Raw genomic sequence first — 26,093 nt, forward strand, 5'->3', positions numbered from 1 at the left:
AGTGTGGGAGTTCCCTGGCTAGGTTTCATGCACAGAAGAAGCAGGAATAACAGCACATGTTCCAGTCCACTGTCTGGAACTACGACAGTGGGATTGAAAATCATGAGTCTGGCTGCATGGAAGCTGGCCGTAAAAGAAAATCCACATTCACAAGTAGCTTGCGAAGCTGAGTGGGAAATCACAAATCTGGCGAGACCAAGGCTATTAAAGAGAGGCATTGGTGTAGCTTCTTACTGCAGATGGGGTTGCCGGCGGGCCTATTCACTATTTGCTGAAAATACTCAACTACATCATAACATTGCTATGACAGTACCGAAAGCCTTACGTAACAGATTAAGACATAGCCATTACAATGTTGGTGACAGTGAGGTTATAACATACTGTAGGCTCTGCACTAAGGAGTTAATAATTACATCCTCAAGCAAATTAATCATATTTCGCATCATTTGTTTGCTTTCATAACGCATTCTTCAGTTCAGAGCCTCCTGAAGCCAAACTGAAAGTGACAGATGACAATAATAACTGTGACAGCAACCAAAGTATACACTTCAATAGTAAATAGTCAAGTGCCATCATTAAGTTTGTAGCGGACCAATCAACTCACCTCATTTGTTTGTCTAAACAGCCATCAATAGAGGGATTAAAACTCTTGCAAATAGCACATGAGGCTCGATTTATAATCCATGAAGAAACAAACAAACTAAAATGAGGAGTTGCACTTGGCGCCATGCTGTAGGCTAATGCACTGCACATCTCGGCTCAGTGGCGGCATATGTGACTCTTTGACGGCTGTCTGTCGTGCCTCTCCATCACACAGTGCATTAGTGACAGGCAGGGGCATGCTAAGCAGTAAAGCTAGTCGAGCCCAGCCAGGCTAATTGCTCCATTAAGACGTGATGCAAATCCAATAGAGGGGCGTCATTCAAGGCTGCGATTTAGCTCCAATGACCACAAATCAGTGTGTGTGGGTGTGGGGGGGGGGCAGTACATGTAGGCTATGTAGGCCAACAGATAAATACTGCCGTCTTGCTTCAAAGTTTGTGTATCTTGATGATAGACATTACATAATCATTAGTGCGCTGATCCATGGTACTGACTCTGTGGAGGGATGTACTGTACATCCACACACAACTGATCTCTTTCTCTCTTTCTCACACAAGAACACACAGGAGTAAGGCCCACGCTCGGGAGAATCTCAGCTCCGAAGGTCAGCTATTCATAGGTAAGGGATTCAACTTAGCGCCTTGTGTGAATGCTCCCTCTTTGCACCAGATCTCACAAGTGAAATAGTCTGTAGGCCACCACCTATGCAGTTTCTCATAGGAGATGTGGTTTACCATTGCCCATGGCCGTCGATTGGACGTTACAAATGTGTAATTTGACAATATAGCCCATAGCCAATCGTGTCAGTTGTATCTATTCAAACAAACTGCAGTCATCACTTCTGCATCTCCATCTGCATCTGTCACTGCATCCACCCCTCCCTGCTCTCTGATTGGAGCCCAAGATCTGGTACCCTCACATAGGGATAGAATTGGATGCTATCTTTCAGATCGGAAAGATTGCGCAAAGCAGCATGGGATTTCCCAGGCTGCTCCTTCTCTGGCTTTTCCCCACTTCTCCTAACTATCACAATGTGTTTCTCTGTATTAGTTTGACTTTGCCTATAGGAAGCGCTTTTGCCTTACTTTCGTTGTACTTTATTTTCCTTTATTCATTGGCGACCTCTGAGTTGCTGACCCATGGGCTCTCATTCTGTCTCCTCTTCCTCCATCTCTCTCTCTCTCTCTCTCTCTCTCTCTCTCTCTCTCCCCTTTCGTCCCTCCCATGGTATAAATTAAGTCAAGGCTCTGTGATGTTTGGTGGTGGGTGACTGCCTCTAAATCTCTTAGTGGGCAGAGGGCCATGCATGGCAGCGTTTAGCATTTCTTCTCCAATGCCATACTGCACCAGGGGGAAAGACCAGCCCTTCCCACTCCGCTAATTTACTGCCCAGGGATGGGCTATGGCCTGGTCTGGTGTATGCAGTGAAAGCTAACCAGCTTGCCCTCTTCATGGATCAATTCTCTGCACAACTGCCCCAGTGTTGATCCAAGATATTATCTAGGCACTGTAAGTCGACCTCTACTTCACCTTTGTAGAGGGCGGGGGTGGGTTGGGGGCTTCTCTGTGATTTATGTGGAATGCCCTCGAGGGGGAGGAAGAAGAAGAAGAAGAAGAAGAAGAAGAGGAGACAGAAGAAGAAGAGGGAGGAGGAGCTGGAGGAGGAGATCAGAATGGGTATCTACGGCAACCTCAATGCATCACACCTACGTCACAACATTCCATTTTTGTTTTTGTTTTTTGCTCTGCTGTGGCTCTGCCAGAGTGGTAGATTGTGTTTACATGAGTTTGCATGGAGGGCTGGATGCCTTGTTAATGTGCTCGCTGTGCCCCAGATCCACACTCTGTATTCTGTATCATGGTCTCCATGGCAACGTGAAACTACCTGACAGTTCTGGGGCAAGTGCGTAGATGGAATACAGTCCCTCCAGGAAATCGCGATGTTGCGATCGCGGCGTTTTTCACAACTTCAATGAATTCCGGCGAATTCTGCGCGAGAGCGCAACTTTAACCAATCACCGCGATTTCCCGCAACTTTGAACACTTTGAACCAAACCAATCCATGTTGCGCTGACTTCAGTGACGTCGACAAACTTCCTTTCAAAAAGGATGTGCTTCCTTCCTTACTTCCTGGATTCTCAGTCGAAAACAGAAGCAGAATGTCTGGTCATCTCCCAACTAAAATACTTTGTAGTTGCGAAGGACAGGGTAAAACAGTTTCCTGATGTCCTCCACGAAAGCGGGGGGAAACTATTTTGTACGCCGTGCAACCTAGTAATTGAACACAAACGGAAATCGTCCATCCTCCGACATATCAGAACGTCAAAACACCTCAAACGTGTGGAAACACAAGTGGAACAGAAGACACAGGCGAGGCAAATCACAGTGACTACGGCCGTGGCAAACAAAACTATGGCTACCGTGGAAAAAAAGAAGGTGAGTTCTTTGTGAGAGGTGCATGTGTTCGTACTAACTTGCTGACTTATTAACTAGCGGATGTTCATCATGTTGGGTTAATTTGCAACCCTTGCTGTGCGCCATGTCAAACCGGCTATGTTCGGAAGTATGTCACGCGATAGAATTTAGCTTTGGGCAATGTGTCTCACATGCACTTGTTACGATATGGGATATCAGTTTGTCATACTCGGTTAGCAACTGTTTATGAAAGACCTGCGCATGAAACACCTGTTCTTGGGTTGTCGTGAGCAGAGCTAATGGAAATGGTTGTAAGCATATAAAGCCAGGTTGCGATTTAAAACTAAGGAAGGCCTATTGTTTGTTTGCACTCAGGAACTTTTCAGTGCATCTCTACCATCCACATGGTGTTAACTCATTGGCTGCCAGCCATTTTCATAAAAGAGTACCTCGGAGTGCCAGAGATTTTTCAGCATTTTGGGCGTTTTTTGGAGGCTCACAGAAAATTGAATTCTGTGTCTATGTCAACACCATACCTATCAAAACACAGATTAGACGCTCATTTGTTATCAGAAAAAAATGGTGTCTCTCTACCCCTTTCCGTTCTTTCATAATCATCTGTTGAAAATAAGTGGAATTCGCCAAAATGCTGCTTTCTAGCCAAAAAGCTGAGAAAACGCCATTTGAAGTAGAACTATAATTGCAAACGTTTTTGCCCATAATGACATCGTCCTAACAACTCCAAACCTATCAGATGCTATTACAGAGTCTTCTGTCACCTGTAGCCTGAAAAAAAGATCGTTTGTATGATCTTTTCAACCTAATAATGTACTGAAATATAACGGGGGTGGGCTCGAAAAAGAGTGTTTTGGTTTGTTGCTAGCGCACACAATGAATCATGACAGCAGGTGCATGTAACTCCGTCAACTCACAGAAATACTGTCTCATCGCCTCTGTTTAGCCTGTCGTCCTCTCGTTGGGGAACTAATCACGCTGGATTGTTTCCTCCCGTACCGTGTATGTGTGAAGGGAAGGCGGGGAGGCAGGCAGGCAGGCAGACAGGCAGCCCAGCTTAGCTTACTGCAGTTTCTTTGGCAGAGCGGACAATGGGCAGATTATGATTACTGTCATCATGTTTCTGCTATAGTGATCTTGTCATATGCTCAATGAATTTTCTTTTTGATTAAGTACTGATCACATATCCAATCCAACAATTCATAAGCCGATTGGAGTGGTGAAGGCTAGCTGGTCTGAGGCTAAGTGTAATGCTTTCTCATGTGAGCTGAATGCATCTGACCAGACACAAAGGCTACTCTGTTCCAAGAATCTGCAACCCCCTGTCTTTTTTGATGATACAGTAAGCTGATCATACCATACAGATCCATAAAAAGTAACTGTAGAATGAGTAAAAATAGTTGACTTACCAAGGCTCCTTTATTTAGGCTTAGTTGTAAGTTGTTAGCGATTTCGTGCTAGCTAACTAGCGCAACAAACTTTATAGCCAAGCATTCCCAACTGAGGTGACTACACATCACCACCAGTCCCATACTGTTGTATTTTCCTGTTAGATGATCTTTTGTACGCATCATCCTGATATTGTGTAGGCTGATCACATATGCAAAATGAAACGGTTGCCACACAGATCTCTGGTTGAACATGGTGTATTTTGGGCAAGCTAGCTACAATGCCTACTAGCTAGATAGCAAAAGGGGGGAGTTGTAGTTCATGAGAGGAAGTTTTTTTGTGAGGCTCTGACATCAGTAGCCGACCTGTGTTAAAATCAGAGGGCAAGAAAGTATACTACTGTCACAGGTGCTTTAGTTTCAACAATGATTTTGCTATGCTACTTTTGAGATTATAATAGTAAAAAGGGATGTTTTTGTCTTGACATTTCCTCTTGCTCTGAGCTAATGCCCTGCCCTGACTGTTCCTAAGGACACTTCTGCCACCTACAGGAACAGTTAGAACATGCCTAGAGGCGTGAAATTTATACACAACATAGGTCAGACCGTCCTCAAGGCGTGGCTGTAAAAAAACGCAATAATCGGCGATCGCCGCCAAAGGCAGGGGGCGTCACTATTCGAAATGACGTCATGGCGACGTCAAAGGCAGCCAATGAGTTAATAGCATTTCTGTGCTGCGCATACCTGGCTAGCCGCGGGGTCTAAAGTCTAAAAAAAGTATTTTTAAATCACTGTTTTAAGGCCTAAAAGGGGTCTAAAAAAATGTGCCCCAAGTTTTAACAAGGATTTAAAATGTCTTTCCCCGTACCGGTCTGCAGCAAAATGCTATGTAGGCCCTATGAAACGTGAACGTCAAACATGAACAAACATTAAATGTGGAAAATGTGAGCAAGCGCCAAAAGCGCAATCCCTAGACTGTACTGGCATGTCGGTTCCGTGACAGTGTGAGGCAGAGTGGAGTGGAGGACTGTTTGTGGTTGTTGAGGATATTTCAGTCATCATGGCAGTACATAAATTAATATCTAAGACAAAGCAAAATATTTACCACATCTTGTGTTTTACTACTTTTTGTCCTTAGATTTGTGAGGATTGGGTTTCCACCTGCACGGCTGTCAACATTCCCCTCTCGAGGAGCGACCACCCTGTCCTGAGGAAATTCCTCAAAGAGAAGGTTGTTACAGTTTTTCTCGATTGGTTTGGCTAATTTCTCGAAACTGAGATGACATTCTCAAAACAACACAGACAAATCTCCAAACCAACTTGCAATTTCCCACAACAGAATGGCATTTTTCATTGCTTTCATCAAATTTCAAATGCTTTGTACATGTCTCAAATGTTTAGTACATCTCGGCAGATGGCTATGTACAAGTACCCTACAGTTGACACATTGAGCATACATTTAGCACATTTTCCAAATGAATTGACCTTTCTTATCTAAACGAATTAGAATATTCTCAGTGTAATGGTTGCCCTCCCCAAAACATGTCAGCATGATTTCATTGTGTGAGTGATGCAAAGTAGTCTACACAATTGTCAAAACAGTTAAGAACATAATATTTTAAGAATTTCTTTACTGTAAACAGTAAATTCATGACAGTGTTCAACAGGACGGATGATATTGTAACTTTACTAGTTTGTAGAAAATAATTTTACAACCGTGTATACGACAGTTTCCTCTGTTATTTGGCTAATTTCTTGACATTTTTTCAAACGGCATTCTGTGGAAGGAATTTGACACACGGGTAAACTGCTTTTGGAGTGATATGAGCAAGTGATGAGGATCCATGTAGCTATGCTGAACCCTCCAGTTTATTTTGACAGAAGGACTAAATTAATGCAAATGAGCCAAAGCAATTGAGAAGGATCTATACCATTTTGATGGTACTGACCATTTATGTGGGAGAAGGTCTAGTGCTGATTCAAGAATGAGCTGTTTTGGGAGGTATATGACATTTTGCTAGTTATCTGATCTGTTGTGCAGAAGTGTAAGAATGTTTAGCCAAATGACCCAAAATTTATAGAAATGTCATCTCGGTTTCAAGAAATTAGCCAAACCAATCGAGAAAAACTGTAATGGGGAGCAATTCCTGGGAGCCACCAGATCCAAGAGAAATACTTAAGTGACGTCTACCTGCAGCAGAAAGAAGCTCTCAAGATCAAGTTGATGAAGAGGCCTATTGCAGTGATTTGTGATGAAACGCCAGATGTTGAAGGCCGATGTGTACTGAATATTCTACTTGCACCACTAGAAAAAGACGAGTGTGGGAGAATTTTGGCATACCTCGCCGACACAGTATTCCTTGAGCAGTGTAACCACTCCACTGTGTCTGTGGCTCTTGTGAAGTGTCTGCAGGAGTACAGTATCGACAACTTGGACGTCATGGTATTCAATACTGACAATGCATCATACATGAAGAAGGCTTACACTGCGGCCCTGCAATCCCTCTTCCCCAACTCTGTGCATGTGACCTGCATGGCTCATGTCATGAACCTTGTTGGAAGTGCATTTAGAAGACCATTTGACCAGTTGAATGCGTTCATGCTGACCTTCTCCCAAATGTTTTTTTAATGCTGGGTCACGCAAATGGAGATACCTGCAATTCATGACGCAACGCCTACCACAAGGGAAAAAAGCCACAATGGCACCAAATCCATGTGCAACTCGTGGTTCTCTGCTGTGCAGTATCATTCAGAGCACTTCGGACTGTACAAGGAATTCATCGAGAAGGAAATTGATGTAAGTCTAACAGCACACTCTTTGTTCATAATGTGTTAATAATGTAATGTGTCATTAATATTTCTGATTTACAGTCACATTTCACTGGTACTAAAACATAAACACTATAATTGTTAAAAAAAAAAATAGGATACATGTTATAAATATTTTACTACTTTAATTATATCTCATGGTATTGTATAAGAAAATCGAAATCTTTTTGTTTTTCAAAAGTTGAGTGACTACAGTGTCTGTGAGATATTAAAATTGTGTTTTTGAGTTACTGCTCTAACATATTTTGAGTTATTTGTTTGCTTTCTATTCTTAGACCTGTGGTAAGTCCATCCCTCCTTCAGTGGAGAGACTTCACGAGATGCTTCAAGATCCAAACATGGCCCAAAGTCTGCAAGTCCAGATCTGCATCATGACAGATAAGTGCAAAGTGATTGTAGGTCTTCTGGACATCTTCCAGAGCAGACGTCCAATCGTTACGAAAGCCATCGATTACCTGGAGGATCTTCATATGAAGTTAGAGGCACACAAAGATCTCAGCTACGACTCATGCGTGGAATATTTTGAGGGAGTTGATCTGTCCTTTGCAATCAAGATGCAGATTGTAAACAGAGTGGCACAGGCATACATCACTGCAGAGGAGAAACTCAGCAAGTACATGTCTGATGGACAACCTGCCATTCACTTCCTCAAAGAGGTCAGGGTCTTCGATCCTCGTCACATTTCGTTCATGAGCGACAGTGTCTCTACCTACAAATCCATCCCAGGATTCAGTGATGTCCCTGATGATGAACTGGATACCTACTTCAGACGCCTTGGCCCAGCTGCAGTGCATGCTGCCTCCTGTGGAGTTGTGGATATAGATCTGTTCTGGGATGGGGTAAGAGAGAGACTGCCCATACTCAGTGGCCTGGCCATCAGGTACAAGTGTGTGATTGTGAACTCGGCAGATGCTGAGCGTAGTAACAGCATCTACAAGTTGGTGCTGTCCAACCGACGGAGATCAGTTTCGAACAACAATCTCAAAGCCTTAGTGTTTTTGTACCACAATCAGAGGGTTGCCAGTAGAGCGTTTGAGGAAACAGATTTTGAGACCTTTGATGAGTTGTTTCCAGAGGTCTAACTGTTTTAACTTCTTGCCCTTTTATGTTGCTATCTGATGAGCATTCTGAAACTTGTTTTTTACATTGCATGTTTTATATTACTGTTTTTATGCTTGCTGTTTTTATATTGCAGTTTTATTTATTTGTTTTATATTGCATGCTTTAGATTGCTGTTTATATTTGCTGTGTTTTTTTATTGTATGTTTTTATATTGCATGACTGTGCTGTGCTCTCTTGATTTGATGTGATTTTTATCCAGTGTGATATTAACCTGACTTCACTTGGTGTGATAAGTAGGAGTATAGACAGGTGTTCTGAGACTCTTGCTGATGGGCAGACCAAACGGAAGAATGAATGAGGCCAACGCTTGCAACCCCCCCACCAAAGGTGAGCAACCGCTTTTGTACTCGCCATATGTTGTCTGTGCTGTCCTGATGCCCCAAAACCCCACCAATTTGTTCCAAACAGTGCAAAATAAGTTGCTCAGAGCTAGTGGTGTTGGGTAGTACAGCAACTCTGCCAGTTTCCATCCATCTATTCATCTTTATTTATCCCCACCAGATGCTGTGCTGCTACCACTGATGGACACGGCAGTCACCAGATGCTGTGCTGCTACCACTGACGGACACGGCAGTCACCAGATGCTGTGCTGCTACCACTGACGGACACGGCAGTCACCTGGAAGAGGGTCAACGAGATCGGGTCTTGAAACAGCAGCTTGCTTTAGGTTGGTTTCCTCTCTCTCGCGCGCTGTTGCATTTAATGTCACTGCTTTCAAAGTTACTTTTGCATGTAACATTCTATTCCCTTTTTTTCTTCTTTTGTAGATGTCCTGAAAACATGTCATCTGATCTACCATGGCAGCGATGGAGAATCTGGTTTGACTGACCAGTCACAGCATTTGGAGACAATAAATCACAATAAAGCATTAGGAAATGTATTTAATTGTCCCGTTTTTTTTTTAAGTAGATGCATAAATATGCCTGTGTTTGCATTTGAAAGCCTCTGCCATAAACATGTTACTATCTGGGAATGGTCCTTGTGAAAGAACCTGGTTTGCTAAAACAAATAAGGCATTAAGGGTGGTAAACTGTGATCTATTATCTATTGCTGTAATCTATTGTACATCATTGGAGCACTGAGCTAGACTATGGATGTGACATTGGGAGCACAGAAAAAAAATGGCATCTATTCTATAGGGTGCCTCAAATTGAGTCATTACGGTAGAGTTTGGCAGTCTGAGCTACAGCAGAGAACACCTCTACAATAACATCTAGCTGTCAAGTTATCAACGAAGCATTTGTAGTGTAAAATGCATCACTCATCACTTAAATTGTCTTGAGCCGATTCAAAACTTAGTGCGTGAACTTAGCGTTTGTATCATACACTGATGGTTCCTACAAGGAAGAGTGCAGAGACTGGGTAAAATTAACTCCTAGAATTTCTGAAGAGTGGACACGGATGCTTATCTCGATGGTGAGTGCTCGCATTTTAAAGGAACGTTGGTGGTGTAAAAACCCGGTGGCAGGTGGTCTGATTTAGCCACTTTCTTTGATATAGCCTCGCGAGCCATCCTACGTACTTCCGCCAAAGGATTGGCTCCACTGTACGAAATGAAATGGTAGTATTATGGGATGGTCAGGACCAGGCTAGGTCTGATGAGCCTACTTTCGTAGCAGGTGGAATAAGTCAGGTCTGGCTAACTGGCAAGGCAGTGGGGTGCAATTTCTCCACGCTTTTTATCTGAAAATTCTGGATGGTGTAGTGCTCGCCATTAATGACCGAAATAAATAGGCCTGCCATTATGTTATTGTTTGAAAGCCCGCTACGCATCTTATGAGGTTACTAGGCCTATAGCTTCAGTCGCCTAATTCCGCCTGCATACTTATAAGTGATAATAGTTAATTATGTATGCACTGTTTAAGTCAGGAATGGATATCGACATGATACGAAGTTTGTATGCTTAAAGTTGAAACGGTGATGACATTTAAAACAGAGTCAAACGGCCATAAACAACATTGTAATGAAGGGTGTCGTAATGGCAGCATGAAAGAGATGGAACTTTTCACGACGACATTCTGGCTAAAAACTCGCCCTGCATGGCCGCTTTCCTGCTTTGCTTAAGGACCAAAATTAAAATATAAAAATGGAAATAATATAAAAACACCAGAGGACTGGAATGTGGCAGTGTCCTTTACTTTCAAGCGTGGGGAAACACATGACAAATCGCAACAAAAATCGCACCTTTCACTTCATGCCGCAACAAAATCGCAACAACACAGTAAGAAGCTCCGCAACTTTTCTCGCGATTTTCTGGAAATCCCCGTGCACCATCTGGCAATTCGGACCGCGATTTTTTGAGAAAATGCCCACGATTTCCTTGTGGGACTGGAAATAACACCTAGTGAGGCATGTCTCACTCTAACATACACACATATACATGCGAGTGCGCGTGCGTGCGCAAGCGCGCACACACACACACAATGGCAATTCATATTTATTTTAATTGGTATCTTGACTTCAATCAATGCCCTCGCAGACACCCATAATAGATCACTTAGAAAAACGAGGAACTGATGGTGATGCATCCTCAAATGTGTAAACTAGTACATGAATGTGTCTTTTTCAGACAAGACAGTGTGAGATGACAGGAAACAATATGGGATTGAGATATGGGAAAGGACCGGGAAATGACCCGGGCCGAGAATCTAACCCAGATCGCCCACGTAGCGGTCCAGTGCCCAGCCATTAGAGCCACGGCTGGCGGGCATGGTATGACATGATTACGCAAGATAGCTCAAATGGCAAATGAGTTTACATATGGTGTCGTCTCTACATTAGAATTTAATAATGTTGAGTTGAGTGAGTGATTTTATCTTGACACATGCTTTCGTCTTAACATGTGCAGCAGTGTTGACAGAAGACCTTGTATGACATGATTACTCAAGATAGCACAAATGAGTTTACATATTGGGCCGTCCCTGCATTAGCATTTAATAATGTTGAGTTGAATGAGTGAGTTTATCTTGACATGTGTTTTCCTCTTAGCATGTGCAGAAGGCGTTGAGAGAGAGAGGGCGAGAGGAAATGAGAATCCGGGCATGTTGCATAGTTATCCGTCTATACAAAACTGATCATTCATGCATTAGTCTGAATCCCAGACATGACTTACCAGGGACATGACTTGCCAGTAGGTCTCTGACTGTCATTCCATGATGTTGTCCCAACATGCACAGGCCATGACGTCTGGGATTGCATAAGCATTTGCATAATGTACAGCTATGCTCGATTTAGTCGATGTCCGTTTCTTTCTCCCCATGAGGGCATAATCTAAAGGTTTAATAAGATGAGGAGGAATAACGGCGGTAAATGTGATAAGGGCTGCCCATGTGACATGAGATGCAAATCTGTGGGGAGACATAAACCCAAATAGGAATTCTAGTCTTCCCCCAGATGCCTCGTTCATGCACCGTCAGTGCTGACATTCTGAACGAGCTGTGATCAATATTTTGATATCAACGTCCATAACAGTCAATCATCTTGTAATGCAAGTTAGCAAGAAGTGTTTTCTAAAAAAATAAATTATAGCTTATGAAAGAGAACATCTTCAACGTCGTTTTCACATGTTTGTCCCTGATGTTTGCATTTTTTGATTATGTACTTCCGTATTACGTATATTGATTAGAGTATGGTGGAAACACAGATGGGATGAGTAGGTTAGATATCTTTCAGGTTTTAATGAGCGTCAGTTTGTGTTTCCGGACGAAGCCAAGGCCAAGTGGAAACTTCATTACTAAATGGTTCTTTGACCCTTTTCTCAGTTTTGAAGACATGACAATTTTAAACAGATCTTATAATGCACATTCCTCCGTAATATTTGTACTCACACGCATCGCGGGTGAAGAATTCTGTTGATCCTGAAGGACACTATTTAACATCCATTCTTAGATACTGTAATTAGAAATTCACACCATACTCGTTTTTATAATTTATAGGAACACGTGCAATGAACATACTCCTACACATAATTATTTATTATTTATTTATTATACTTGTTACAAGCAACTACTTGTGTGTTATGCAATAGCTAGCAGTTAAAAGAGGGGAAGACATGGCTTGCAGTTCAATGCACTGCATGACAAAAAAATGATGAAAGGCCTCCTCCTCCTCTTTCTCCTCCTCCTCCTCCTCTTTCTCCTCATCATCTTCCTCTTCCTCCTCCCCCTCTTTTTCCTCCTCCTCTTCCTCTTCCTCCTCGCCTCCTCAGTCTCTAGATGCTGGCAGCTGCTATTGTAACGGAGGCTAACTAGCACAGAGTTGGCGTAGAACGTTGGTAAACCTCCCTCCGATAGCCTCATACAGTCTCGTGCCGTTGGGCCGAGAGACTAGTCTCTTGGCCCAGCGGTATCGTACTGTGTCTCTCATTGCCGAATCGTTGTAGTTGACGAGGTCGCACATTCGATCCCCGAGGGGGGTGAACAGGTGCAAGATGACCTCCGTCACAGTGGTGCCGTATGACCCGGGATGGGAGTGAGGTTTAAGGGGGAGAGTGTAACGGAGGCTAACTAGCACAGAGTTGGCGTAGAACGTTGGTAAACCTCCCTCCGATAGCCTCATACAGTCTCGTGCCGTTGGGCCGAGAGACTAGTCTCTTGGCCCAGCGGTATCGTACTGTGTCTCTCATTGCCGAATCGTTGTAGTTGACGAGGTCGCACGTTCGATCCCCGAGGGGGGTGAACAGGTGCAAGATGACCTCCGTCACACTACCTTTAAGGCTGCTGTTATTTGGGGATGAATCAAGGCGATGTTTTGGTCCATCTAGACCAGGGGTGCCCAACCAGTCGATCGCGAGCTACCAGTCGATCTCGAGGGGAGTGGCAGTCGATCGCGAGACATGTAGTAATGTGAAGGGGAAAATACTGTCTTTCAAAAGTAGGCTGTAGCAAGCTTCTGGTTCTGTATTGGTTAGATAATTAGTCCCACGGTAACACAGCATGAGGGGAAAGCATTAGGACGTGACCTTAAGGGTATTGCAGTTGATTCATGTGTGCACACATGTAACATCGGGTGAGTAACAGAACATGTGCGTAACATGCGTTGTGACGCGGCGATATGCGAGGATCTTCGTCCAAATCGCTAGTCGCATGCATCATCGCTAACTGCGTTTATCGTGTGCCGCGTGTAGTAAGGGAAATGTTAGTTGTTGACATGTATGGAATTCACTTCAATTTGTGCTGTTTCTTGCTCCAGTTGTGGACAAAACGATTGGCCAAACTCACAATAGAAAGCCTTTGCTGTGCTACAATCCCAGAGAGCTGAAAAACAACCCTTCATAGAAGAAGTCACTCTTAACAGGGGTGTTAACCAATCCAATGAGTTCTCTCATTGCTCTCTCTCTCTCTCTCTCTCTCTCTCTCTCTCTCTCTCTCTCTCTCTCTCTCTCTCATAGTAAAGTGAACTTAACTAGCCTACTATTTACCCATAACAAATGGTGAATTTCTGAGCCCTTTTAAATTTGTAGCCTACCACTGAAGGCATGATAATGCTTCATCATATTTTAGAAAAAGGGTCTATGTCTCTACATATGCCTTTTTATATAGCCTACCAAATGTTTATCATTTTGAAATTGTTTCAGTTGTTTATGACTTGTGTATCATGACTGAAATTATCTCTGCATACTATCAGTGCTCCATTGCTTTGTAAACATAGGCTATTCAACACACTTTAAAAACACACTGAAAAGATACGGCCATAGTAGCCTACTAAAAACATTTTGTTCATAATAATGGTGAATATTTTCATACTGACATCCTTAAATTTGACTTGGTAGATCACGGCAGACCATCAACTTCAAAAGTAGATCTCGGTTAAAAAAAGGTTGGGCACCCCTGATCTAGACAGATAATCATAGGATACAACCAGTGCTACTGTTTTTATTTGTTACGTTATTTTTCCCCCTCTGCCCAGGACGGATCTGAGGTAAGGAGATAATCCCCAAACCTTTGAAGTCCTTCCACTGCCCTCAGCCCCTTAGCTCCACCAACAATTGTATATTTCCACCACCACAGCCTTCCAGCCTGTGTGAATTCCTTGGTGTCCGCTGTGATCCTCAAGAGACCATGTGGGGACTAACTACTAAACTACCAAACAGAACACTAACGCCCCCCCAACCCCACACACACACACACACCCTCCCTACCCCATCTCTCTCTTGCACGCCTGCATTCTCTCTCTTTTTCTTACCTTCTACTTGCTCAAACACAATATCCTCCCTCAACCAACTGTAATAATGATTCAAGGCAGATATTACAGTTTTTTTCGATTGCTTACACACAATTTTCGGAATCAGTTCTCCAATTCTCAAAACTCTGCACACAAATCTCCAAACCTCACACACAACGGGCAAAACTCTTCACTACCTCTGAAAAATGCATGTCTTGTCTCAAAACAATGTACTCTCTTGTAAAAAGGTCATTTTTGTTCCGAGTTGTCTGCAATGTTCTAGAACTCCCCTCACCGTTTTTTTGATGTTCACTGCTGTCTCAGGTATTTCCCTAATTTTGATTCATCCCAACATGCTTCAGAATGGCAAGTCACCTGCATGTCCAACCAGGTCCTTAAAAGCACCAAAAACGAACATTTTCATAAACATCAACTCACCGGAGTGGTTACTGGTCTTCACTGGTCATCCATATCAAATTTTGTTGCGAAAAGATGCTTCTGTCATGTTTTATTTGGCAGCTCGTTCATGCACGAACTATTTTCTAAGCCATCACACAGCCATGGATAAACTTCCGCTCAGCAGTTGAATCTGATGTCCTACACTCCACACCACTTGATGGCGCCATTGAGGTCGATTGTTCATTGTCCTTGAGCACGTAAATAAATAGAGAAACTATAGACTGTCAGTAATCGGTACACCAGACAGAGACTGTGTTGGAAAGTTGGAAGAGCAGATTATATATTCTTTGTAAATGTCTTAGTATTATTTTATTTTTTTGCTGTTGTATTCGTCTTTGTACTACAAACAACTACACCATATCCTCTTTCCGGTTTCGGTGGCGGAGTAATATCAACCAACATCCAGTCTTCAATAGAACTCAATGGGATTTACAACATGTCAAATTAAACACGACAGCAACATCTTTTCGCAACAAAATTTCATATGGATGACCAGTGAAGACCAGTAATGTTGCCATTATTGCAGTGATTCGAACAAGTGAAAACTAGTCGTCATAGTAGATTGATTACTTAACTAGGCTATTAGGTATGCGCAGCCAACTCTATTATAAGGGTCCCAAACACCAATATTTATGTATTATTTATCCATTAGTTATGCCATACTTTTGTATTAAGTAAGTATTAATTTTGGTCCTTAGTTAAGTATGACCTGATAGCTAACTATTAACTGTGCCCTTACTTATCTATTAGTTAAATAATAATTTTCTATTGTTATCTAATAGTTAAGTAAATGCTTACTAATGCTCAACATATGCATTAATAACAATTAATATGTGTGTAATATGGTGTTAGGTAATGATTATTAACCCTTAGTTAAGTATTAGGTTATAGCTACTTTACTGTTAATTATGGCCCCTTATTTGGAAGTGTTACCCAATTCTGTAACATTGTTTACCAATAAAACTTAGCCTCCAAAATGTAAAATCTATATATATATATATACACACACACACACACACACACACACACACACACACACACACACACACACACACACACACACACATGTATATATACACAAACAATCACATAGATAACTGTGAAAATGATTTGTAGACACCATGATCCAAGGACAACATGACCATTTGATCTTCAAAGGTCAGTTTCATTAGGTGCATTGCCTCTCTCTCTCTCTCTCTCTCTCTCTCTCTCTCTCTCTCTCTCTCTCTCTCTCTCTCTCTCTCTCTCTCTCTCTCTCTCTCTCTCTCTCTCTCTCTCTCTCTCTCTCTCTCTCTCTCTCTCTCTCCTCATGCAACCCCCTTTTTACCCACTCTCTCACCCCCCAATGGATTACAGTTGAGATGCCAGTTGTTGGCTTCACTGAGAGATATGGGGTCTTCCAAATGTTCACACAGAGGGATAGATCATTTGTCATCTGACATATGCACTTTGGAAACTTGATATAACGGACACATGTTTTGAGCAGCTGCTTCCACATCTGCTGGTGAGTGGGAGGAGGAGGAGGAGGAGGAGGAGGAGGAGGAGGAGGCTCAAGGTTGATCCCTTGGAAATGTGGCAATGAGGTTTTCCTGGGTGAGAACAAGGAACACAGCTTTATGGAAGATGCCACTACCTCTCAGTTGACTATAGTGCCAGTTTTTTTTGCTGAAAAGTTTACCTCAGGGGTTACGGATCTAGCTTCAGTACAAAACAGGACATTTGGTGTACCTCACCACCCAACTCCAACGCTAAAGCTGCCTGCTGATATGAACGTACTGCTATAGCTTCCAGTCTCTCATATCAACACCACAATCATTCACCAACTTTTCAGAGGACAGGTCTTTACCTGCAGCCTCTCTCTTTTTTGTGACGACTCACAGAATCATCCTTGACAAGAAGAGGAAGAGAAACTTCCCCTAGTCAGCAGGTTTAAAGTCCCCGTCGCAGCAGCAGGGCTGGACTGACCATCTGGCATAGCAGGCATTTCCTGGTGGGCCCCCCCCCCCATATTTTTGAACTTTTTTTTCTGAAAATAGGGGCCCTGGAGGGTGCAGTACATTCTGATGGGTGCCTAGTCATGCCTAGAGCTACTGTATGCTGAAGAGCTGGTAGGAGCAGCAGGAGAGGAGGTTGTCTTTGAGGAAGACCTAGAGTCCTTTTTTTGTCAGTAGTCATCTTTCGCTGTTTGTTGAATGTAGGCACGCTCCCGCTCTCTCTCTCTCTCTCTCTCTCTTGAGTGTAAAACTCGTTCTCTGTTGTGCCCCATCGACCTGCAAAGTCAGGTGTTGAGCTATGCTAATAAAAAAAGAAGAAAAAATGACCCGATCACTAAGTTTTGGACATCAACAAGCAAGTGTTGCAAGTGTTTCCAAAATGCAAGTGGATCAAGAGTCCTTGAGGAAATTCAAAGCTGTGTATGCTTCTGGTCTGTTTTCATGTTTTTCACGCGATGTTTTCCATGTTTCAGCATTTGTAAAGTTGAACCTAATAAATAATTAGTGGATCTTTTTACTTAGTCATTAAACTGATGTATGACCATGAAACTCTTTCATAATACCAAACTTATTTTATTTACAAGAATCGTATTTACAAGACTCTGCCCTGATAATAATAATAAATGAGCACACGTTTGGGCGATTTCATTTATTTAAACCACATCTTTTCTCAACTCACCATTTTCTCAAGACGAAGTTCCCTCTTTTCATGTAGTTTTTGACATTCTAAATATATCAACTATTTTTTTTAATCTGATGTAAATTATTCATTTCATCTTTATGTGTGAGTTCACTAGCTCGGTGAAACATTGGGTAAATGAATGGAGTCCTCTCCTCTTTCACAACCTGGTTAAAATTACATAGGCCCAATAATGATTATGGCACTACACTACATTACAATTTGCAGACTCTTTTATCTAAAACAGTTTACAGTTAGAAGAAGAAAGCCCAACTGGGAAAATCCAACTCCCATTGCCATTGTGACACAGCTCTCCACAGCACACAAGTGAACACTGTACACAACAAAATTGCATTTTTGCCTCACCCGTGCAAGGGGGCAGCCCCCAAAGACCACCTTCTTATCTATTAGGCCACAGCTGTCCCTGATGTTTTTAATTCCGAATTAATAATTCCGAATTAAATAGTTCCGTCGAGTTCCCTTTGATCTTTCAGTTTTTACATGACGTTTTCAAAGCGGAATTAAGCTTTATTCAGAATTAAAAACCCAGTATCTTCATTTGGATTGACATATGCACACAGGGGCGTAGCACCAAATTTGGGGCCCCAGGAACAACCTCTTTCATGGGCCCCCAAGAATACTTTCCATGGAACATTTTCCATAGGAGGGCCCCCAGGGGCCCCCCAGGTGGGCTGGGCCCTAAGAATGAGTCAGGGTTTTCCCCAACCTGTTTGATGCCACTGTACGCACACACGCATGCACGAACACACGCACGCATGCAAGACACACAGGGATGACACGAATGCATGGCTTTTCATTCATTTACTTCTCATTATGTCATTGTTAACAGTCATCCAGGGGTGATTTACGTTCCGTGGCACCGTTGAGACAGGTGACAGGAATGACGCAACTAGACACAGATATAATAAAGCAACACAGCTTGACGGGACAGCTCAACTTTGTAAGCAGGGTTTTTAAGTCAATGTGGACATGAACTGTGGGAGTGGCGAGGGTCAAATCTAGGCAAAACGTAAACATTGGGTGCTAACGGTAGGGCATTTGTCTGCTACACGGCCGACCTGGGTTCGATTCCGACCTGGGCCCTTTGCCGACTCTTTCCTGTCTCTTTCTCCCAACTTGCTTCCTGTCACCACATTCACTGTCCTATCTCGTATATGGGTCATTCTATGTTTCCAGTGTGCTTTTGGCAAACGCAAAATGTCAATTATCACTATCACTTTTCTCAAATAAATGACCTAGATATTTACATAGTGTATAGGCCTATATTTAAGTTTCCAAACAAACGAATAACAATTTAATAAATACTCTAATGAAAGCGAACATTTGCTTGATTATTTTGTTATTGCAGCTGAGGAGGCACGAGTCCTACTGTAAAGTACTCTTCCAAAAAAAAATCCCTTAATCAGAATCAAGTTAAATTCATGCTCTCTCTCTCTCTCTCTCTCTCTCTCTCTCTCTCTCTCTCTCTCTCTCTCTCTCTCTCTCTCTCTCTCCCCAGGTTTTTCATTTTGACATTTACACCAATACAGAGTTTCTCCAGCTTATTATCTTAATATAATCATGTTCATACCAAATCTGCTCTTCTTTCTTCTGCCTCTTTGCCTCATTGAAAGTACTTGGGTCAGGATGCCTCAACCAAGTTCATCTCTACCACCGTCTGCAGCCATAGGTTTTCTTTTGACATTTACACCAAAGAACAGAATCTCCGGCCTATGTTCATTAAGTACCCCTGATCACACCAAATCCCCTCTTTCCTCTAGCCCGTTAAGAGGCATTGAAAGCACTTGGGTCAGGATGCCTTAAATTTATAAGGGGGTGGGCTGGTGGGCCGACTGTTCAGCTTAAGCCACCATTTCATGAGGGCAAGAAAGAAAAGGCTATTTTGTCACACACTCTCTGCAATCAATACAATCCCTGCTTTCAGAGGCAAAAAAAGGATTGGTCATTGCAATAAGGCCTTCAGACTTGGTGGGAGCGGAAGAGGAAGGGGTGGTGTGTGGCTTGGATGGGAGGATTGCAGATGGAAGAGGAAGGGGTGGTGTGTTCACACAAAGTAATGAAACGTTTATGCTTACTGTACACTTTTTTATTAATGTACCTCAACTGCCTTTTACACATTCATTCAATTGCTTCTGGGATTCTGTGTATTTTTTTATCTCGTCTTTTTTCTGTGTCTTTCTTTCATGAAAGTGCTTTGCAATGTGTAGCAATTTATTACACTGCTGACTTTTATTGTGCATCAGCTCAACGCCTGAGGGAATATTGAAGTGTTTCGTAAGTGAGTGCCATACAGAGATAGTCAGCCATCATATCGCCCCTATCTCCTCTCCTGCGGTGTGTGTGTGTGTGTGTGTGTGTGTGTGTGTGTGTGTGTGTGTGTGTGTGTGTGTGTGTGTGAGAGAGATTAATCTTAAAAGCAGGTATAAATTGTGACCAGAGCGCTCAAACAAAACTGTTGATTAATAGGTATCATAAAAAAACAACACAGAGACTGCATGTGGTGATACCCCCTTACACACACACACACACACACACACGCACGCACGCACACACACACACACACACACACACACACACACACACACACACACACACACACACAGAATTTCAAAGTCTTACAATTATGCTTGGGCCAAAGTAAAATAAACAAGTATACAATAACAAATGTACAGTCTATTCCAAAACTGCAGACTATTTGTGACTGTTTTCAGTGTGCGGCTCACAAAGGCCAGAAACACCTCTGCTTTATTTCATAGCCTTATTCCCTCACAAGCCGGGAATCATGGACATGCATTGGTTTATGAACTAGGGAAACAATCTTTGAGGTGAGGTAGACAGGGATTACTAAAATAACAACGCAGATCATTGGATAGTTAAGACAATGGAAACTGTGAAGTGTTTCAATCGATTGACTTTTTTGGCATGGTACATCTGTCAAAAATAAAGTGGTCTCAGTAAATACCTGCAAGCAGTAGGTAATTGCTTTTGAGATGATATGAACAGTTTTGATTAGACCAGTCTAAACGGTGCCCGAGGGAGAGAAAAGAATGCTGTTTTTTCCCCATGAAAAAAAATACTATTGATCCTTACCCTACCCACCGAATGAAGCCCAGGATATGATTTTAGAAAAAAAAAATCATGCTTTGTTCAAATAATAGGTTGCACATATTGGTTTTATGTCATCCTGAATGAACCAACTCTCTCTCAAATAAAACGATCTAGTCATGGCCATGGTCGTAACTACCATTGAGTACACAGAGTTCATGTCCTCTGTATTTTTTTCAAAAATGTCAAATTTATCTATGATGAAAATCGTTCTATGATCAACAATGGTAAATTCAGTCTGTATACCCCACCCCCATTTATTCTCAAGGCAGTAATTCATGACAAAGAACTTAAGACTTTGACTGAAACATTGTAAATGTACAGCATGCAGTACAGCCCACATTTCACCTCGTATTTGACAATGTCTCGTTATGGCCCTCGTCATGGGTAAGTGGTTAGGGCGTGAGACTTGTAGCCCAAAGGTTGCTGGTTTGATACCTGACCTGCCAGGTTGGTGGGTGGAATAATTAACCAGTGCTTTCCCCCATCCTCCTCCATGACTGAGGTACCCTGAGCCTGGTTCCGTCCCGCCGCACTGCTCCCTTTTGGGCGCCATTGGGGGCTGCCCCCTTGTACAGGTGAGGCATAAATGCAATGTTGTTGTGTGCAGTGTGCTCTTGTGTGCTGCGGAATGCTGTGCCACAATGACAATGGGAGTTGGAGTTTCCCAGTTCAGCTTCTACTTTCACTTCACTTCACTGAAGTGCATTCAACACCAGAGACCTACCCCCGCACTTTCTCTTAGGGAGGTAAACTGCACTTGATTGAACCCACACTCTGTGCTGCATTTCTCAAAGACATAGTTGCGAACTATGTTAGCTATTTTGTTGTTTTCAATGCAATTTCCCTTTGGCAACTACTCAAGTTGCTAACTGGCTAACAGCTACGCTTTCGAGAAATGCATTTGATTGAACTCCTGCTTTTCTCTGGTTCAAGATGTAGCCATGTTGGAAGGCAGCTTGAAAAGGGGAGGGTTGATCATGCCTAATTAGGCTCCTTGATACTCATGAACGGCGTGACGTTTTCCACGTGCGTTACGCCCATTTGTGGGGGAAAACAACCCATGCAAGTCAATTGGTGGTGTTGGGGTTTAATAAACGAAAGATACGGACCTGTAGACTAGCGTTGTTCACGCGCAACATGCTGAAAATGTGTTGTGTTGCCGGCTGTTCAAATAATATAGCCAAACAGCCGTGGCTGAAGCATGGAATGTGTTCATTTAGGCTAGCCGATGTAGCATGTAAGTCAATGAGACATTCGGTTTGTTTTCACCCATAAAGGGGCGTAACGCAAATTTAGGAGCAAAGTACCTGGATGGCCGTTCATGAGTACAGTATAGGGAAGACAATGGGCTAACTGGCTGCCTACCAAAGCTGTAGGCAGAGAGGGTCTATGGATAGTACGAGAGAGGAATCTCGCAACTTTTTCCGGGTGGTACTGTCCACTCAGTGGCACCATCCAGACAGCGCAGAGGAGCGCCAAGGAGCGCAGAGGCTGTTAGAATGAATGGGGTGCCATGGAGCTCAACCACAGATGCTGCCATTGCTTTGGGAGAGAATTGGTATCATCATTTCATTTTATTTTTCCCAAGGGCAGGGTAAATCCTTTCAAACATCACTTAGTTTGAATGTTTAAACTTGCTGGATCTTTGTACAGTTTTGTTAGCAAGATGCTAGCGGAGCCTGACTCATAAATGCCAGAGCTGTAAGAAATCAGAAGGACATAACTCCCACGTTATTGTACATTTCATTTAAATCCACATTGGTTTCTCAGAACTTACAGTAATATTGTCAAGTTTCAGCCGACAGCGGGCACAATTGTCAGTTATTAGCGCCAGCCTTATGGGCTCTGCTGTCTCGACAGCGCTCCCTAGGTGAACTGCAGGCACGGGTTGGAGGGCGAGATTGGACACTGTATGTAAACCCACTGTGCTGTAGGTTTCAAACACAGGTGTGCGCTGATGTGGCAGAGGCCAGTGACCCACGTCCACAACTCCAGCTAGAAATCAGATCGGATTGTACCACCTGACCGACATCTGACAGCAGATCGACCACAGGAGATTACCATTATCTAAATGTTAATTGGCTTCTTGGAATCTCTCAACACAGACCTTCTCATTTCCCCCATTCTTTCCTGTCTTTCACTCTCACTCTTTTCTCAGTTTACACGCCTATTCTTCTTCCTTCGGTTTCTGTTCCCCTTTTAGCCCCATCTGCATGCCTGCCTGCCTGCCTGCCTGTCTGTCTGTCCGTCAGGCCTCATTTGTCTTTTTACCAGAGTGACTGCCCCTTTGAGAACAGACAAGCTTTACTTCTCCTAAGGTTTCTCCACCAACTTTCTGAACTTTCAAACACCTCTCATCTTGGTGCAGCTCTGAGCCTTAATAAGGGCCCTCTGGTTCCCTTTGACTTTCTCCATGCTTGGCTATAGCACATGGATCGCAGCCTTCCACTGGGCTGGCACTCATTGCCAGCATTGCTAAACACCACTAGTCTGAAAGAAACTTTCCATTTAAAAAGAAAAGTAAAAAGGGCAATAATAATTGGGCCAGCGGGAGCCTTTGTTTTTGTTGAAGTCGGGAGAATTAAAATTTGTTTAAGTGGAGGGGAATACATTGATAAATAAATCCACTGTTGTTTTCATGGAGTGAAGCGATATTTTCGTTTGCACACAACCACTGGGGGATTTAGAGGAGAAATTTGGAAAAATAATTGTGACCAGGGCCGTCGTAAAAATCGGTATGGTGCTCTTAAAATAATTGTTCAAGAAGACGCTTTTGCACACCTCTGTAGGTGGGCAGGTGCGTAGGATATTATCCCAGTGGGGTTGTCATTCAAGTGTAAAGAAATCCTGCACACTGTCCATTCCAACATGAAGAAGGTCGGATGACAGAAACAATGTATTAAAGTTTGTTGGTGGAATGGACAGTGTGTGTGTCGGATTTCTTTGCTCTTAAAATAATGAATTCATAGACAAAGCCATAGCAGGTGAGCGGAAAAAAATTCCGGCGCGGGCATCTTCTTTCTCTGGGGCTAAGCCCCCCCTGTCTCTCAAACCTAGTGACGGGCCTGATTGGGACGTGTGATAATCTGACATTTCTTAATGTAACTCAACGCGAAAGTCACGCACAGAGTCAGTCCACTGGGAAAAACTTCCTGAATTAGGCCCTCTTTTGCCTTTCATGTTCCACATCTTTTCATTTACTTTTTTTTTCTTTTCCTCCATGTAGATCCCAGATGTTCCTGTCTTGTGTTCTGTCATCATATATGCCTCAAGCTTACAGTGACAATGATAGTTGCCAAATAAAACAAAATCATTATGAGATACAGGAGTGGAGTGAAAAAAAAGTTTTAAACAATACAGTATTAAACAGTCCTCCTTCTCAAGGCAGTTTTTATATGGGTTGTGTATTTTGTTTATCTCAAAAACAGTTATACAATATATAGACGAAAAAGGGGTTCAGAGATCCCTGATAATCTATTCTTTATTTGTTTTTGTGTTGTTCACCAAATTAGCACGTCCCGGTACAGTCTGAAGTTATGTGTCACTGAGATAACTTTGAAGTGTGCCAATTACCGGCTGGATGAACTTGTCAAATATGTCTTTGATGACAGGTAGGGATGGTACAAACCGCACCGAAAACCGAAACCGTACAATTCACACACCATACCGAACCGTAAAATGCAGTCCGTGGCAAACCGCAATTCTTGTACTACCCAGAAAAAAATATGTAAAACAGAGATTCTAGGAGTATCTTATCCAGTCTCTCTGATTAACACATTAGCATATAAGACCAATCAGAGGATGACACAATTAAAATCACACCATTTTCACATTATACGCCTATACAAACCATATGTAGGATATTTAGTGATAAGTCTGATTCTATTAGCCTCTTGAAAGAGGGCATTTGGAACGCTCAGACAGCGCACATCAGCTGACGACAGCTGATTCAACTTGCGCATCATCACTTTGCTAGATGCTGAGCAATAAAATCTACAAATTTTAATGTAAAAATGTTCTATTTTCCTCTGACGATGCAATGAAATCTGTTTAAGGCTGACTAAGCAAGGCTGGTAAGTCCCTTGTAGAAAAAAAAAAACACATCTACAAAACATACAGAAGAGAGATGATCAGCATAGTAAAGAGAGAAAACAAATCAAACCAAAGATGAACCCTTGGCAACATTGCAGAGCTGTGGACAAGCAGTGGGTGAAGTTGGTAACACTTCACAATAACCCTCCATTGGTTAACTAATGGTTAACTAATGTTAACTAATGGTGAGGTATTATTATGTCGCCCAGGAAATGGGGGGGTGGGGGGCATATGCTCTGCTGAATAATCGGGATTAATAACCGTGATAGTGATGTTGATCTAAATAATCGTGGTTATATTTTTTTCACAATATATTATTGTCATCAGCAAATGTTTAGTAATTGTTATACAATTGATTTAATGATGATGATGATGATGACATATCAATGCTTGTAATAATTATAATAATTATTATAGTATTATTCATTACTAATAATTACTATCATTATTATAGTATTATAGATGCACAACAAACCATTAGTTAACCATTTATGCGTAAGGTTATTGTGAAGTGTTACCCTGAAGTTTGAATAACAACTGTTTCATCATCCAACACATTGTAAAATATATGCCTAATGCATACAAAAAAACAGAATATGGTCTTAAACTCATTGTGACCTATCGAGAAGGAAAACTAAAATGGCCAACTATGTAGTGTAGTCATAAATGGAGGTTCCGTGACCAACCTCTGGCAACAATGTTTTGATGATTGATTTGACCTCTATGGACCCTTTAGAAAAGATTTAGCCCCCATGTCCCTGGGCTTTTTTGCTAGAGAGCCAAATTCAAAATGGCGTCCAACGGCATCTCTAAAAAATAACTTTTGATCTGAATGACCTAGAATCATGTATGAAGGCACTTTTTCATATGAGTCAACCATGAGGATTCCAAATCTGACATCATTTTGGTTATAAAACTTCGTTTTGACAGTGAAATTCAAGATGGCCGCCATCTAGAACCGTTATTTTCGACCTTTTTAGGCCGTCACCGCCCAAAATTATCATATTTGGACTGGGAACCTCCCAATTTGTGTGACTCCATTTCTCATGTAAAGATATTGAGAGAATAGCTGATCTACAAGCCCAGAATTTCTCACATTGGGAGGCGTAGTGGGCTTGTAGATGGGCTATTTTAACAATGTGTCTTTTTTAATAGACAATTATTTGACAATTTGGCCGATATTTTAGCATTGTTTGATGATTACTT

General features: G+C 42.4%; 1 long non-coding RNA gene across 1 annotated transcript; it reads left to right on the top strand.

Moving 5' to 3' along the window:
- The first annotated feature begins 7,531 nt into the window (after positions 1-7,531).
- Positions 7,532-9,234, top strand: LOC134460290 (uncharacterized). Its single transcript, XR_010037044.1, has 4 exons — positions 7,532-8,089; positions 8,610-8,699; positions 8,914-9,039; positions 9,140-9,234. It is a non-coding gene; the product is annotated as an uncharacterized LOC134460290 (long non-coding RNA).
- Positions 9,235-26,093: the final 16,859 nt, after the last annotated feature.

Source organism: Engraulis encrasicolus, chromosome 12 (assembly GCF_034702125.1).
Source record: "Engraulis encrasicolus isolate BLACKSEA-1 chromosome 12, IST_EnEncr_1.0, whole genome shotgun sequence".
Lineage (NCBI taxonomy): Eukaryota > Metazoa > Chordata > Actinopteri > Clupeiformes > Engraulidae > Engraulis > Engraulis encrasicolus.